A 17283-nucleotide genomic window follows, 5' to 3' on the forward strand; every position below is an offset into this window, starting at 1 on the left:
GCAGTCAATACCAGGATGACACCCGAGCCTTTCTTCAGGCTCACTGTCCCTGATTCATGTCCCAGCTTCAGCCACAAGCACATGTGGCTGTCAGTAGTGATGGAGTAGTGCTTCCCTGTACAACAATGGCTGGGAACAACGAACGTTTTGATTCCCACTGTGATGGCAGTTCAGTTTTTATCTACTTCTGTTTTCTTTCTATCGCACCTGATTTTTGAAGATCCTATCCAAGCAGACACAGGTTGCTGACTAGAAGTTGTGATTTAATTTCAGACTGATTCAGTCTGACTGTATTTTGTAACTTCATTTTTTATTTGTACCTGCTACTTCTAGAAACACAAACAGCACAATAAAAAGTAAAAGAAAAACCTGAAAGAAAACATCTATTTATCAATATTCCCTTACCTTAAAGGTCTCTTTTTTTCTTTCTCCTTAAATACACAAAAATAACCTGTTCATGAAGGCAAAGGCACCAGCCTAGACTGGAACGAATGGAACTGAGAGTAGCTTTATCCATTCATTCTTCATATGTGTGCTCTATTCCACCAAAAACATTTATCAGACACCTACACAGTCACACTATCTCAAACACCAGTCACGAAGTAATTACAAACAGGGTTTCTTCCACGACAGATGCTGACTGAGAACCTTTCCCTTTTCACAAGGTAGCTCTGAAATAGTTCAGCCCAGGATTCGTCATCAAACAGGAAGGGCTACATCAATCTCAGCGCACAGAACTTGTTTTGAAACCCCACCAAGTTTCTAGGAAGACTTCAGAATTGGTTGCATGAAAATCTAGAATTGCCATTGCCGAGTTTTCAGTACAGGAAAGGGATAAAACTATAAATAAAGATTACCAAGAGCACCACAGACAGGATTTTACATCTTCCTTCATGTCAGATGCCCCTATTCACTGCTTGCAGCAGGTTATACAGACTATTTCATAGAGAACAATCTGTCATGAGCTGTAACTGTTTTCTTTGGGCTCTCTAAGGACAGCTCCAGAATGCACAGAATGTCATTTCTAGAGTTTCTAGGCAAGACCTGTCCCCTTCAGTCTCACTTTAAGAAGCATTCAGGTGGTTATCCTAACATTTCCCGCAACCTTCCACTTTAGGCCAGTCTGAATACCTACAGCATTTTCCCCCACCCTTTCACCCACAGTCCCATATTCCCATAGAAGGCAAAAGAGGAGTTTTCTTTTTAAAATGAGTATGACATATATTAAAGCTTGCCCTTCATGAGAAAAATCAAAGGTCAAAGCTCAAGTATTTTTTTCCCCACAGAGCCTTTTTCACACAGAGGTTCATATCCTACTCAAGTTTATAAAAAATATATGAATTATACAATGTCCTTTTTCACACAATACCTCATATACCACTGAAGTATTTGAAGAATATATGAATTACGGAATGTCATGGCACAGAATGCAGATTGTTAACAAAATTTGTACCTGACTCCAAGAGTATTCTTATAAAACAGCAAATATTATCAGCATCTATTTATCAACTCTCATCTTTGTATGCTACATAGTAGTCAGTCAATAAAAAAAACGAAAACCCACAAACCAAACAGCAGGACTTCAAATATCCAGTTATCTTTTCCAGTACATTTTTACTTGACCTTTAGTGATAATTTGGTATTTTTATATAGTTAGTTTTTCACTACATCCTTCTCAGTCTGAACACTTGTATCTAGAGTCCATTAAAATGTTTTAAGATACAGTAATTTATTTTTTTAATTATCCTAGACTTACTAGTCTGCTTGAATTATTCCCATCTTCCATACATCTGACAGAGGCCTGAATTTATCCAAAGTAATATTCAATTCCTCATCTGCTCTTGTAGTTCTTGAGAAATGGCAGTGCTTCATTTCCTCCTATCAAATCTTGTCTTAGAGAATGCTGCCAAATAAATTTCTCTCCCAACAAATATATTTGCAGTGCTAAGGCCAACGTGTGGGCATATGTGCTGATAAATTTAAAACCACTCCTAAAAGTAGATAGGTTAAGCTCCATTAATATTCTCCTAAATTTCATAACAAAGACAAAAATGTAAAGAAATGGTACTTGGTGCTATGGCATAATTTTCAAAAGCATGGGCAACACCTTAATTCTACTTCTGTAATTACCACATTACAGTGACTTATTTTAACTGCATATATGTCCCTGCTCTTTCATCATGCTTAATTTTTGCTGATAATTCCAGGACAGCGTCCATTTTTCTGTATTTATTTAAAAAATAAAATTAAAACAATTTTCTGATGCATTGTTTCTTATTTGGGATACGGACTTCAGGTATGGGGCAAGGAATGGGAGGACAACACTGTAGCAATGCTGATTTATTAGTTAGTTTATAATTTAGAGTAATTCAAGTAAGTTTTATTTACACAGGATGGTAATCTGCCTTTGCTGCCAAAAGAGTTACTCAGGAGAAAAATCAATAGCAGAAGTTGCATTGGTTTTGTGGCTCCATTTCTGAGTGCTAATATTTAACTTACCAAGCTCTAGCTGGGATTTGCTGCTTAAGAAATAAAAGATACAAATACTCAAGAACACATTCTTTGTAAACTTTTTTCCCCTTTAAAAATCGTTGCAAACTAATAAATCCAACATGGTAGAGGCATCCAAGTCTGACAGTAAAAAGAGGGCTTCTTCAGCTATTTGTTCAAGTAGTTTTGACTATTCATACCAATGGGAATTTACAGCAGGTTTTCAAACCATACAGAAGATGCTCTTTTATACAGAGTGGCAGCACTAAAATTGAAAAAAAGTTTGAATCCTCCAAACCCAGAACTAAGAACACAGAAGCTGGCATGATGAAGAGGCTGTTTTCTTCCAAATCCCACAGAAAAAGGGAATTTACTGTCAAGATGCATAAAGCTAAGAAACTGAGTCCTCCCTTGAGGATAAGTCCAGAAGGGTTTTGTTCAGGAAGTTAAACTTGTTTTTTCTCTAAGGTAGTTACTTTCTAAAGGCTTTGATCCACCATGATGGGATGATAGCAGCCTTTGTTGAAAAGAAAGGAAGTTTTAAAAACAGCAAACCTAACAAATATGCTGAAATACTGATGTCACAGCCATGACCTCTGAAGAACACAGAGGATGCTGGAGAAGGACAATGGAGGGAAATGAGTCTCGATAGTTGTTTGGGAACTGATGGTGAGTCTTTGACAGAGCATAAAGAACAAAAGGCAGAAACAGGCAGTGCTGAAGGGCTGGGCAAACCACACAAAAGGGTTTCCACAAAATGGGAAGTTACCAGCACTTCCTCATCACACCAGAAAATCCACAGGAATACAAGTTTAAGGAGTGCAATAAAGAACAGACAGTACCAGCTCAAAAATGCAAAGTCAACAATAGAACCTACAGCAGGCTGAAAACAAGTGATGCCACTGGCACCTGGGACAGAACCCAGGGCAAATCCCCAACCCCAAACCTGCAGCTAAAGAAAACTCACATGTAAAGACAGAACATCTCTCAAAACCCTAAAGCCCCAAAATGAAACCCCAAATCAGCTGATGTACCACACTGTGTGTGATCTTGTAGTGCTCGTGTTCCTCCCCTGTCCTTAGGCTCTGAGAGGAGCCCTCTCTGAGCTGGAGAACAGCTGCAGATCCTCTAAGGCAAATACTTCATTGCTAGGGAGAGAGAGCTCTGCTCCTTACAAACACCACTGAGCTCCTTGTCCCAGCCTGTGTCTCAAATCAAACGCAGAGAAAACTGCCCCAGACATATGATGGGGAGCAATAGGAAAAGCTTTTTCTTCAGGCCCTGAAAATCCTTCCTGGCCTCAGTATTCTCCAGAGCAATGAAAATAAGTAATGTACAGGATCTAGCCACCATTTTAAAAGTTTAAGAAGGCACATTCTCAACCTCAATTACTGCAGGCAATTATGAATTTGATTTCACGTTCAGCTTTGTTACTGACCTGCTGTCTGACCCTGGGAGATCACTTGGTTTTTGGAACCTAATACTTGGTGTTATTTTAAAAAGACAGCAAAAATAAACAAACCAAGACTATAGCAGGGGATTTTGGGATCAAGCTATCAGGTGTTTTCAAATTTTCACCAAGGACCTACTTCTGCAACCTTTCCCTGACAAACTGCTGTTGAGATACACAGCAAAAGTGAAAGCTTCTGGATCTTTTATCACTTAATGTTTTTTCTCCTGGAACTTGGTGTGGGAAGTACTTGTCAATCTGTTCCTTAACTATTTGAAGATGGGCTATGAAGATCCCTTAAACACATGAATTTACACACAGAGCATATACAAATAACTTATACATAGACTATATAGATACATTTATAACAGTCAAAATAGATTTCAGGAATCCCCTATTTCATATTTCCAATTATACAGAACTGACAGAAAACTGTCATGAAACTTAGACTTGTAAAACAATAAAAATAAATTTTAAAACCTCCACAATCCCACCAGATTTTCTTTCTCAGTATAAAGTTTATTCTGTATATTTATACTGAAGTATCTTGTTTTTCTCATTTTCATTTTCTTGCACAACATAAATTTTGAAAATTTAAAAGTTCAGGCCCTTAGAGGTATTTACTTTGTAAGTATAGAGCATGGATCTCAATGGCCTAAAGACTGAACAAGTATGGTCCTGTAGTAAGAAATTAACCTTCCAGCAGAAAACATGTAATGACAACCAAATGGCCCATTGCAAACAATGCAGAAGAATGTGCTCATTTTTTTCAGCGTGAATAAAAGAATTCCCTCAGAATTTGGTGCTTGCCATATCTAAATCCCACAATTTTGCCATGCTTTTCAAGACAAGTGAAACAATTTAAAATGTTATATTAAACTAACTCCAAATGAGAGACTTACTTTACAAAAGACACAATCTAGAAGTAGCTTCCTGTGAAATACTGCCACTGAATTTAATGACTCGAGTATGAATTCTCAGGTGTATCACCAAAAATTATACTCAGTAAAATTAAAATCCAAAAGAGAAGAAAAAAAAAAAAAATTTTAAGTAGGTTTGGTTTGGTCTTATTTCCTTATGGGAATCTATCAACCAAAGGTTATGTTTCCTTCACTCTTCAGCCACTCCTACGCAGGATAGCCCATTTCCACTGCTGGACACACCAGGATAAGTGTGGTACTTTATACAATTACCTGAACTCCCAGAGCATATGTACAATGGTAATTAAACTGTAGGGTGTCTTGTGAGCATTCTGACCAGCAGTTAGAGACACCACCAAAGGGCAGATAATGAGAAAGTTTCTTCTCTTTGTCTTTTCTCTGCACAGCATATATGCTCTATACAGAGACACAGAACTTCATGGTATGCAGCCAGTCCTACAGACTATGTATTTCTTGTGTTCAGAATCTGAATAAAAGTCTCATTTGAGTGAAGAAAAATTGCCTTTGATGCCAGGAGCAATAAACTCCTAACATCCTCATTTGATCCTGAATGTGTCAGAATGAGCAAGTCCAGCAAATGAACATGCAGGTAGATAGGGAAAAGGCACATTTCTTTTAGTGAGGCCTTCTGAGGTAATTCAGTTGGGCTGGAAAAGACTGAAGTAGATGCTTTAAAGGAAAGTGCTGAGACAAATTGCTTTCCTCTACAAAAACACTTTCCTGCAGAGATCTTCCCAGGCACTTTTCAAGCATAGATGGAACCATTTTGGTCGACAATATAAACACATCTCTGAGCAAAACAGCACAAAAACTCAAGTTGTGAGTACTCACTGACCGGGAGGTCGGCAGTGCTCAGTCTTGCAGTCGTTAGGGGTCGTGTCTTTAGCTCATCAGGTGAGAGGGAATTCTTACTGCAGTGGGCAGTGAAAAGCAAGAAGGATCTGTCAGAAAGAAAAAAGTATAACTTTCAGGAAAAAACCCCCTGTAAAATACTAACAGTAAGCAAAGGCTTTAACAGTGTTTTAGTACTTCTCTCTTACAGTTTTTAACTACCAAAAGGACCCCACAATCTAACCACACCAGGATGTAAGAAATAAAACTTCTATATTCCTCTTTCCTTATGCCTCCTATTTTCCCCCTACTCCCTGTCCCAAATGCAGACGCTCAAGCAGAGATTGCTTAGTAATTTAATTCTTACACTAGTAAATTAGAAGGGACACATCTCCTCTACTCAGTTCAAAAGAACAAAAAGACACAGCGACCTTAAACAGCATTCCTCAAAACTTTTGCATCAAGACACTTTTCCCACTGAGCATTTTTATTACAAAAATGTTAAAATTAAAATACTCTTAGATGTCACCACTTCACAGATCGTTTGTTGCTTTTTCTGTCAATTTATTCTTCTCTTTCTCAGTATGCAATACCTTCTAACACCTGTTGATTCCCATATTTTCTTCAGAATTTCTATTAGCCACAAAAGTATTTTTGGAAAAACAAATATTACTTACTATGTCCATAGCCTCAGCAATTTCTACCCGGTCAATGAAATGATCCAGGCAGAGCCAAAACCATTTGTAAGATGACTTTGAAAAAAATGTATGTTTCACATTGCATCAAGAAACTGAACAATAAGAAATAATGTGAAGAAGTGATTGGTCGTTCTGCCAAAGAAATTCAAATAGTTGATGGAGCCCACTCAAAAAAAATACAAAATCATCACAGGCTGGAGGGGGGAACAGACATGTTAACCATCAATATTAGAGTCAAATGTTTTATAAGTATGTACAAAAACCTATAAAGCCAAGCTAATGCTTTTCACTGTTACACATGAAACTTTTAAGCTACTTTCTTTTCACACTGAGAGCATTTAACACTGCTTTATCCACAGCTTTCACTGAATTTAAATTAATGGTACTTATTTTTGGTTAAAAAAGAAGCTTGATGTACTAGCACTGCTTAACTGCTGAGGTTTATCTCCCTGGAAATGAATAGGCATAATTGTATTTCAGGCCAACAGCTTTCCATAAAGCATCCATTATTTGAATAAGACAAAGAATTTGATACACATTGTACATTAGTATAATGTAAAATCTTTATGGCCAGAATCCTGGCATAAGATTTTCTAAGAATATGAATCAAGGTGAAAAAAAACCCCAGTGCTTTTAATGAGCAAATGTGAAAGCTGAAATACAGATAACCTGACTAATTAGGGTTTGGGATGCAGTCTTTACTTTCATAATCTCCTTATTTTCACTACTATGCTTACTTTCTTTTGTGCAATCCTATCAACCTATGCCTAAGTGCAAATTACACTTCTAATACCTACCTCCTGCTTTGGTAATTCTGTGCCTTTTACAGTATTTGCTTGTAGTTGTTAATTCTTTTATACCTTCCCTGTTTGTGTATCACTATTTCAGGAGCTGCTGGATTTGAACAGCAAGATCCATAAGAATAGTGTTGGGTTACAGAGATACAAACACTGATAAACTACCAAGAAAAAGAGCAAGTAATTTGTGAGAGCTAAGATCGACCTCATAAGAAAACACCTTTAAACCTCAGGAAAGCCTACCGCACTCAGGCTTTTAGAACTGATCACGGGGAGCTGTTGATTAACAAAAGGACACGTGGCTACTTTGCGACTGAAGTTGAGAAGTATTTTGGCTTTGAAAGCCAAACCAGAGCCCACGGTGCCCGTGCTCAGGCCTCTGCTGTGGCCCAGCTCCTGCTCCCCCAGGAGGGGACAGGTCCAGCCCAGCCCCCTGCCCAGGCACTGCCAGCCGGTCACCCTCACTGTGCTGCTGGAGTCACCTCTTCTCATGGAGCAATGCGTAGGGAAGAGACAAGATCGTGCACAAATGACTTTAAAAATAAGCCTAAAGTAAGTACAGAGCTTTTCAAACTCATAGAAGATGTAAAAGCATATGACACCGTAAAAAAAGAACAGTAGAGCTACATTCTCAATTTTTCCTCTGTCCTGTTTTACATGTGGGAGGTCCAAAGAAAGATTAAACTGTCTAGCTATAACAGAATTTAAAAAAAAAACCAAACAAACAAACAAAAAACCACAAAACCCAAACAAGCCAAACAAAAAAACCCATCATTAAATGCATGTAGTAAATTAATTAACAAAAATCAAAACAGGTTTCATGTTTCATTACAGGGTTTTCAATTACGTATTTGTTACCAAGACTGACTAAAAATACAATCTGACAAGTTCTAATATTTTTTTGCCTTGAAATGCCTTTCTGTAAGAGAGCAAGGGAAAAGTGTTTGTAAACATCTACCAGTATTTACAAACAAGCCAAACCAAGCAAGAAAAGAAGCAAAGCCAAAGGGAATGAAGTTGTTCCTTTCAGGCATCTCTTACAATAATACTGGATACTTTAAAAATAATTTTGGCAGGTACTACACAAGCAGCATAAAAATAGAGTGCACTGTTTCTCAGAAGAGAAGTTACAGTGGCCACACCACTGCAGCAGTTTGCCCATTTCCATAATGCCTCTCCATAGCAGTGCCAATGAGGCACAGTGAGCATTAAAAACTCCAGGGCTGCCAGTCTGCACCAGTGCCACACTCAGGTCTGTGCTGCCATTCACATCCCAGCTACTCCAGCAGTGCTAGGAGCCACTGCAGCAGGGCACGGAGCAGCAGTACAAAGAGGGTTAAATAAACGGAAGGCAGAGTTGTAAATTATTTGGAGTGTCACTGGAAGAACTGATATAAAAACCCATAAATTTGCTACGTGCTGCAAGATCTGGTCCTTTAGAGTAATCTGCCAGGACTGCCAAGATGGTATCTATGAGCATCCAGACACTTAAAAACTTTGAGAGAGGATTTGGCACACTTGATGCTGTTCCATGTCTTGCCCTTGGTAATGATTAATTAATGAGTCGTGTTTCTTAGATGAAGGTTATAGATTACACATACAGTAATGATAGAAATTAAATATCACAGCTGCAAGCATATAAAATCCAGGGAACAGCAAAATCTACATAAAACAGACAACTTGTCCTGGTTGGTACACACTCTATGTCGTATTTTATTAGTAGTATTTTTAATTTTATTTTTTTTTAGTCAGTAGATCATTTAGCACAAGGTACTGAGAGCTTCACTAAATCAATTTCCTGCTCGTTTTTGACACTGCTGGCCCCAGGCCAGGCAGCCTCCCTGACTCACCCCCCGCTGCCGCTCAGCACCAACCCCTCCATGCTCACCACTCCCCAGAGGACACTACTGCGATTTAACTGACTGAGATCTTGGCACAAGAAGATGGAAGAAGTGTCTGTGAATACCACGTGCCAAATTTTCCTCGCACTTCACATTATACAGCACTTTGCATGTTACAGGACAGGTCTGGGTGCCTTCAGTGTGAGCTCAGAGTGATAAGCATTTTTACATGCCCAGTAAATAAGGGACAAGTACACATTTACTGGCCATGCCACAGCCTGCTTAATGCAGGAATCTATCACCATGCAGGCATCTGGGGGACACAGCAATTCCAGTTCCCCTCTCTCCTCAAGGCTGCAGCCACAGGAACACATCAGTAGCAGTCACCAGCTTTGTGTTCAGCTGAAGAGGCAGCACTGCTCCCAGCAGCAACTCACTTCTTACCTCAGCAGCCAGCTGTGCAATACCTGCCCTCCTCTGAGCCAGCACAGGAGCTGATGGGTTACTCAGTGAGCCTGGCTGGGCACCTCACCAAATATTCCTGTTTCTTTTGTCTCCTCCTGCCACAGTTTTAGTCTGCATCAGTTCCTCACTTTGGCTCTATGTATTGCCACGTGAGGAGGCAGTGCCAGCACATGGGACAGGAGTGGGAACACGCAGGAATGTCCTGATCAGGTGCTGACAGCTGATAGCAGAACTGTAGTGTGAGACAACACAAACTATTTGCATTATATTTTATCCCCCTCCTGAACAACCTGCTTCATGGACTGCACCCCAGCAAAACAAATCCACAGCACCGATCTTACAAACACCACCCTACGTGACTTCCCAAGACTGAATTGTTCTTAGGCTGCATCTGATCAAAGCACTGCACCAATGGTTCTTAAGAAAATACATCATCATGCAACTTCACCCAAAGGCCATGACAAATTCAAATTAAAGATCTGTGTTTTGGCTATTAAGTCCTTGACTTTTCTCACTGCTCCACCCCCACACAAATATCTCTTTTTCTTTGGCAACTTGAATAATTGCCTTGCAATGTAGCCAGCATTTCAATAAAGACAGAGGGATGCTTGCAGAGAGATTACTTGAAAGAAAAACTGGTACACAGTATTCAAAAAACAAATCTAGTACTTTCACATCAACTCACTTCATATGCACAGAGCACACTTTATATTCAATGTATAGTGTATTCATCCTCCAGAAACTTAAACAAATTAATGATTTATAAAATTCTGAACATTCCAACAAACTAGGGAATATCTAGAATTTCTATTCAGTTGATATTTAACATAAATGCCAATTACTTGAAGTGATACTGATCACAACACAGCACCCTTGACAAATTGGAGTAAAACTTTCAAAATATATTTTTCCTCATCCTGACATCAATACATATAATGGAAATCAGGTTTATGAGCTGTAGGCCAAACTTGAAAGAAAAAATATTTCTTCTTCCTATTAGCCAGCAAAAGATATGAGAGAGAGTGGTGGATTAGTAGATGGAAATTAACTGAATTCTGGGTAATGAAAAATAATAATAATAAAGCTTTTAACAGCCATGAAATCATACACATAAGTTTTTTCAATATATTACAGCTGTAGAACAAAAAAAAAAGACATTACAAAAAGGAAGAAATCATAGATTTCTCAAGTATATAAGTTTTGTACTTCATAACTGACATATTTCCAAATGTCTAGCTTAAAAACAGCATCATTTTTTCTAACGAATATTAGTACTAGCTGAAGACAACACTTTATATTTTCACGAGAAATATCGGATAAAGTTGGCGAGAATGGGAATGCAGTCTTTGATAGTAACAGAAAAAAAAGATCATGGCAAAAGTCTAATATCACTGCTTTCAAGAGGCAGAGAGCAAAAATTTCAGCTGAATCATAGCAGAATAAAAACCCCAATACACCAGTGAAGTAACTCTGTAACATCTTCAGAGACACAGCAACCTTAATCCAAATAAAAAGAAAAGCAGTAAAAATAAAAAACATACCAGTCTGACATGCCTACTGAAATACGCAACCCTGAGACCAGGAGGAAAGAATGCAGAAGCTGAAGGGAAGCACTATGGTCATCCAGACGTGAAGGAGACCACGATTTCACAAAGAAATTAAAAGTGCTACAAAAGAATAACAGTAAAAGTTGGTGTTTAACAAGCAACAGCTGTAGGAAGAAGCCTCTGCACCACACAAATCAGAACACAAATAAAGCAAAATCGTGCTCAGTGAAAAACTGCATCATTTACCACCACTGCTGGGTGGTTCATCCATGGTCTATATCTAGTTACAAACCAGAGCTTTGGATGGATTACAACCCCTGGATAACAAACTTCAAAGACTCTGTCCTGTTCAAGGGTATCAGGAGTTCCTAAAACTGCAAGAGGAAGAACCTGAAAGAAAAAGACACAAAAATCTCTAGAGGAGAAATGGCTAAACTAAATATTTTCCTGCATATTTAAAAAAAGACAAAATCTGAAAGGTTATTGTGTTTTGTTTTTTTTTTTCCCCCAGAACAGGTACAGTGTGTATTTAACACCTACAAATAATATTTCTTGTTTACTAACAAAACAAAGGACTGAAACAGCATCAGGTAAACAGGAAACATCTATCAATAATTTGGAGAGTAAACAAGAGACCAACAATGAAGAATTCATTCATTTCTCAAGAGGAAAATAAAGGTGTTGGAAGGAGGAAAGAAAATGTCTGACTGAGATGCATGAAAGGCACTCTGGTGTTGGGCAGGAGAGCAGCACAAAACATCTGGGGCTGTGCCCACCACAGCTGGTGACCCAGTAAGGCCCCAGGCTGTACAACCAACGAGAAAACCACTCTCAATACTGAGTTTTGGTTTAGATTTTCTTTTTAAGTAGCTCAACTAACCAAAACACTAATCAGTGTCTCCACAGAGTACAGACCACAGCATAAATTTCAGCAATTACTGAAAGGTGCAAAGACTTTGTACCCATGCACACACAAACACCACAACTCGCAGTGCCTCCACTGAATCCAGGGGATTCAAAGAAATGATAGAAACAAACAGCCAAGTAGATAATAACCAGAAAAATTAGTCAGGAGCTTCGCTTGTAAGCCTGAAAATAAATACAACTGTATTTACCATTACTTTACACCGAGTTTCCGATTTAAAAGGATAAAATAAAATGGAGAAAACAGTAAAACATACAGTGAAAATGCCAGAGTATCAGGAACTTCCAGAATTACTGCAGAGCTTCAAAGATGGGCATCATGGTAACCAGAACCAAAGAGCAAGAGACAGTAATTTAAGGTGAAAACATCAGGAGAGCAGGACAGGGAACAGACAAGGTGGGTGATCTCATTAGGCCAAAGACAGCTCACCTGAGGATGAAAGGAACAAGGGCTACCAGAAAGTGAAGGGAGTATCATCAGGGCAGGGAGAAGAGCTGTCTCTATCAGCCCTTTAGTGCTGCTGGGAGCAGCAGCCCAACAACATCTGAGATGGATCTGCAGCCTTGAACAGCAAGTCAAGTCCTTGCAAGTCAAGTCCTTCCTTACATTGCACCAGACACTAAGGTAGAGGCACCTGAAGCAGCTTCAAGCATTGGGAAGCATTCTTTAGGGGGGATAAAGGAAATGAAACTCTGCACCCATTCACAGCACCATCACCAGGCACCACTGAAGCACAAGTGTAACTGGATCTGGATATAAGCAAAGCTTAATATTCCACTGAATGAAGAACCCTTCCAGCAGTATTTTATGAAAAATCAATAGTAATTGCAATTCCAACCACTGTCTTTGGATAAGCATTATTATTTACAGGCTTACTGAGATAAGCAGTATATTGTCTCTTTAAAAGGGATGAATAAAGTTACATCAGGAGAGTCTCTCTCTCATTCACATACATAATTGTGTGTAGGTATAAATACACATTCCCTTCTCTATATGAAGGGTAGCTAAACTGAGCTGCTGCAGACATGTGCACTTGAAAATGCCTCTGGCTTTGTGCAATCTTGCACAGGAGCGTATTCTATAAACTCTCCAGACCAGCACAGCACCACCACCGTGATTCAGCCCTTTACATTAAATGGTCAAAATCCTGGCATGCTTTGATTAGATCTGAAGAGAAGCAGCAATACATCAGCCACCACCTTCCCCTCCCCTGCCTGGGCACTTCCGAAGAAAAGACTCCCTCCCAAAGCCCCAGGGCAGCATCACCTCTTCCCACCCGGCAGAGCACTGAAAACAGCAACACGGCAAACACCACAATGCACTGAATTTACTTCCCTTTGACCAAAGCCCACCACTCTGAGGAAATGACACCACAGAGAAAGCTGCAAGGCATGTTATCCTGACCTTCCTGACTCTTTTCATATGAGAACCAGGAGACAAACAGAACTAGCAGTAGTCTGGTTCAAAAGTCTTTTTTCCCCCTTCTTTCTTCTCTCCTTAAAAAAGTTGGTTCTTTAGACAGCAAATGCACATTTGCTAGGGAATGCTGCGGAGGCCACAGGTTTACAACGATTTAAGCAATGGCAAGAAAGCTCCTCAGAGAGCCCCACTGAGGCTTCCCAAGCAGCCAAGGCCACATCCAGCCCCAAAAGTCCCCAGACCAAAAGGGCTGCAAGCCTGGGAAAGCCTAAGTGGCATTTCAATTATGATTGCCTCTTGTACTGTCCCCAGGCATCCACTTGCGGCCATCGATCTGAGCCAGTGCAGCCTATCCTATTTCTAGTTCCTTCTGGCATCCAACTCTGGACAGAGACAGACAACAATGATTTGGCTGATCACTAACACCTCATTTTGATAATGCCTTCTGCACTGGCAAATGAAGACAAGAAGTCATATTTTCGCCTTTCCCCAAGATGTTAATACAACCCCAGAATATTGTTGGTACATCAAGCACTACATATTTCCTAATTTATTTAGACCCACAAGGTGGTGTGATTCAAAGACACAGAATCAAGCCACAGCACTAAAAAAGAGGCATTATGAGATCTTAATCCCCTTCAGTAAACAGCAAACTAAAAAAAAAAAAAAACAAAAAAAACCCAAAAAACCAAACAACAAAAAAACCCAACCAAACAAAAAACCCCACCAATAAAAAGCCCTGCAACATTCACAGTTGCTTTTTGCCCTTTCATGTTTTCAGTAGATCCCCTTTCTTCAACTACAAACTGTAGATACTCTGTTTTAAAAAGTGTCACAAACACTACACGTTTTCCAGACCTGTTTCACCTGTGAATGTATTCTCTGCCGGAGAATACATTAGTCACCCATTAACAGAAACAGCTGCAAGAGCAGCACAGCACGTTGGTGCTGATACATTGCTGCTAATGAGCATAAACTGCACTTTATACTGCACTGTATTGTTAGGAAGTGCAGAAAACTAAGAGTTTTTCATTCCTCTATATTTATCCATATTTGAAATACCTAAATATGGTCTGAAACTGACTTTATTCCCCCTACTGTAACTTGTGTTCTCATTTAACTTAGCGTAATGAAATTTTTCCCTTCTTTAAGTGTAGCTCTGATAAAACGGTGGCATAAGAACACACAGTTGGTTAATTCGTGACACAAAATAAAAGGCCAACTGAGTGGCAAGCCAGAGCTGTCATTTGAAATTAGGGCATAAGACAACCCTAATGTGATCTGAAATTCAGATTTATATTAGGCCTCATTAAAGCAGTTTAGAGAAATACTTACTTCTTTTCATTGGGTCTTTTTATCTAATTACTTTTACAGAATGATGTATATAAATACATAAAGTCTTTTGAAATCATAAAATATTTTAATATTACATTTCTTCAGCTATGCAAGAGAAAAGGCAAGAGCCTTCACAGTTAATTAAAAATTAAAACCCCCCAAAATTATGATAAAAAAATCTGGCCTATGTATTGGATATTCCTTCCAAAATGACCTCAAAATAAGCAAATACCAAATATTCAGAGAATTAAGCAGCACTTTTCCAGTTGTCTTTCAGATAAGGGTTATTTATCATAAAACTACAGTCCACATACTTTTACAAATTGTAGTTTTAAGACGGATTTACTTTGTCTGTGTAGATTCTGTTTATTGTTGTCTTCATCTCTTACAGTACCTGTCAACTCCTCAGCTTAGGCCCTTGATACAACACAGCAATAAAACACACCATGTGTAAATGCTTATGGCTTATCGACAGTCCCTCATTTATAACTATGTTTGTTCATTAATCCCTAAAGAGCCACATGCACCTTCTTCAGCAGCATCCAACTACTGACTGTAGTTTATTTGTTTGCAAAACATTTATTTTCAGTATGTTTATATGGTAACTGTTGCAATCCAAAAATTTTTTTCATTCAAAAAAAGTATTTCTCAGGATACTTCTTTTGTTTGGTTGTTTTGTTTGTTTTGGTTTTTTTGGCCGGTAAGTTTCTTCCTTGGTTTTTTTAATAAGCCTTTGGGAAAGTAACACAAAGAGCAAATTTGATATCCACCAGGAGATTTGGTGTAATTCATCTTTTCCCAGCCATCTCTATCACTCTGCACTGAGCAAACAGGACAATTTTAAAACCTGCAGGTGTTTTCATTAAACACATATTGATAAAAAGTACTGTACATGTTTTCATTTTCACAAAACAGAAAAGACTCAATGCACCAATGAGCTTAAAGGCCTCACTTAAGAGTATTGGTATTTGAATACTGAATAGCACCTAAGTGAGCATAAATACACTCAGATAGGATTTTCAAGTATTAAAAGCTAAGACAGGGAATCTATACATAGCCACTGAATAAAGCAGAGCTTAAAAGGACACCGATTGCTCCTGGCTTTGCTAACTTAATAATAGGCAAGAAGTTTGAATGGTTTCCCCTTTACAATGAAAAACCTGTAATGCCCATACATACAAGGGCAGCTCAACTTCTAGATAATAAACCCCTAGAAAATGCAACTAGTACCTAAATTTCAAAGTATGGAATTTCAAGTGGCCTTTTGAAAAATATTTGGATAAGAAAAGAATACCGTGAGTTGCACGTAGGTGTTCAGAAATTCAAACAAATACTGCTGATGAAAAAAAAAAAGGTGATATACAAAGTACAAAACTTTATGAACAGAGTGGCTGACCATTTGTAACATGACAAAAAAAATTCCAACATGGCGCCTTATGTAGCTCTGGCTACCAAAATGTGCCAGAAGAACCACACACACCTGGAGGGAGGGTGCACCTGCACAGAACCCACTGACAGGACAAGGAGCAGTGGGCACAGACACCACCTAAACGCTGCTTTCCAGCACAGGTGTCCCAACACCGGCACTGGTCACTCAGAGGGGCTGTGGTGTCTCCATCTGTGGAGACCCTGTGGGGATATTCCAAACCCAACTGGATGCATCCTGAGCAACCTGCTCTGGTACACCCTGCTTGAGCAGGGAGCCAGACCAGAATTCCAGAGGGACTCTGGAAGCACGAGGAACTGGTAGGACTCCAGAAGTTCCTTCCAGCTAAAACTTCCAGCATTTATCTTCCACTTTTGTTTTTGGTACACCTAAAGGCAATCACTTCATACTGTCCTCAAGTGCAAGATCTACAAGATAAGTTGCATACACGCTCTTAAAAAATAATAAGGAGCTAAACTCTCCTTTCCTAATCTGTGCTTGCTTTCTATCCAGTTAACAACATCACTGGTAATCACTGCACTTGATTTGCAAAACAAGAGAGTAAGACAGAAAAAGAGCAGCAGTTAAACAAAAATAAACCGAAATTAGTCTCACAAAGACCAATCACCAGAACAAGGAGTAGGGAATAAAGACACACTTTTAATATCTGCTGGTCCATTTCTAAGAAATTTAACAGAAGGCAGGCACCTTGAAGATATTAAATTCCCCTGAGCGCTGGGAAAATCTGTCAGGTAGTAAAACAAGGGACTTGAATTATCCTCCCCTCTGAGATATCTGAGGCTAATAACTTGGCTACCTGAGCAGCTCCCACCGGGCACCCCAGGCACCCAGGGCCAGGCAGAAGCACTGCTGATGGTGACAGGGCAGGAGGAACCTGAGGAAGGTACTGCAGGAAGGTTACAGGATAGAGAGAAACAGGAACTGGCATTACTGCAGGGCAAAAAGGACAAAGGGAAGATCACATGAAATATGGGCAAATAGAAACTAGTAAAGCCTTCTGGTGGGAGGCTTGCTGAGTGGATCAGGGAAAAAGGACAGAAACCTGCAGGCAGTGAAGCTTCATTAGTCCCACTTATCACAGAACAATTTGTTTTTAG

At 39.2% G+C, this 17283-nt stretch overlaps 1 protein-coding gene across 13 annotated transcripts in view; it reads right to left on the reverse strand.

Annotated features, from left to right (window-relative positions):
• TENM2 (teneurin transmembrane protein 2) overlaps nt 1-17283 on the reverse strand; it is a 654736-nt gene that overhangs the window by 551942 nt on the left and 85511 nt on the right. For all 13 annotated transcript variants that reach the window (XM_019289969.3, XM_010406241.4, XM_010406240.4 and 10 more), the window contains exon 2: nt 5717-5822. The gene's annotated coding sequence lies outside the window, so the exon portion shown is untranslated. The remainder of the gene's footprint in view (nt 1-5716; nt 5823-17283) is intronic.

Source organism: Corvus cornix, chromosome 13, assembly GCF_000738735.6.
Source record: "Corvus cornix cornix isolate S_Up_H32 chromosome 13, ASM73873v5, whole genome shotgun sequence".
In the NCBI taxonomy this organism is placed as follows: domain Eukaryota; kingdom Metazoa; phylum Chordata; class Aves; order Passeriformes; family Corvidae; genus Corvus; species Corvus cornix.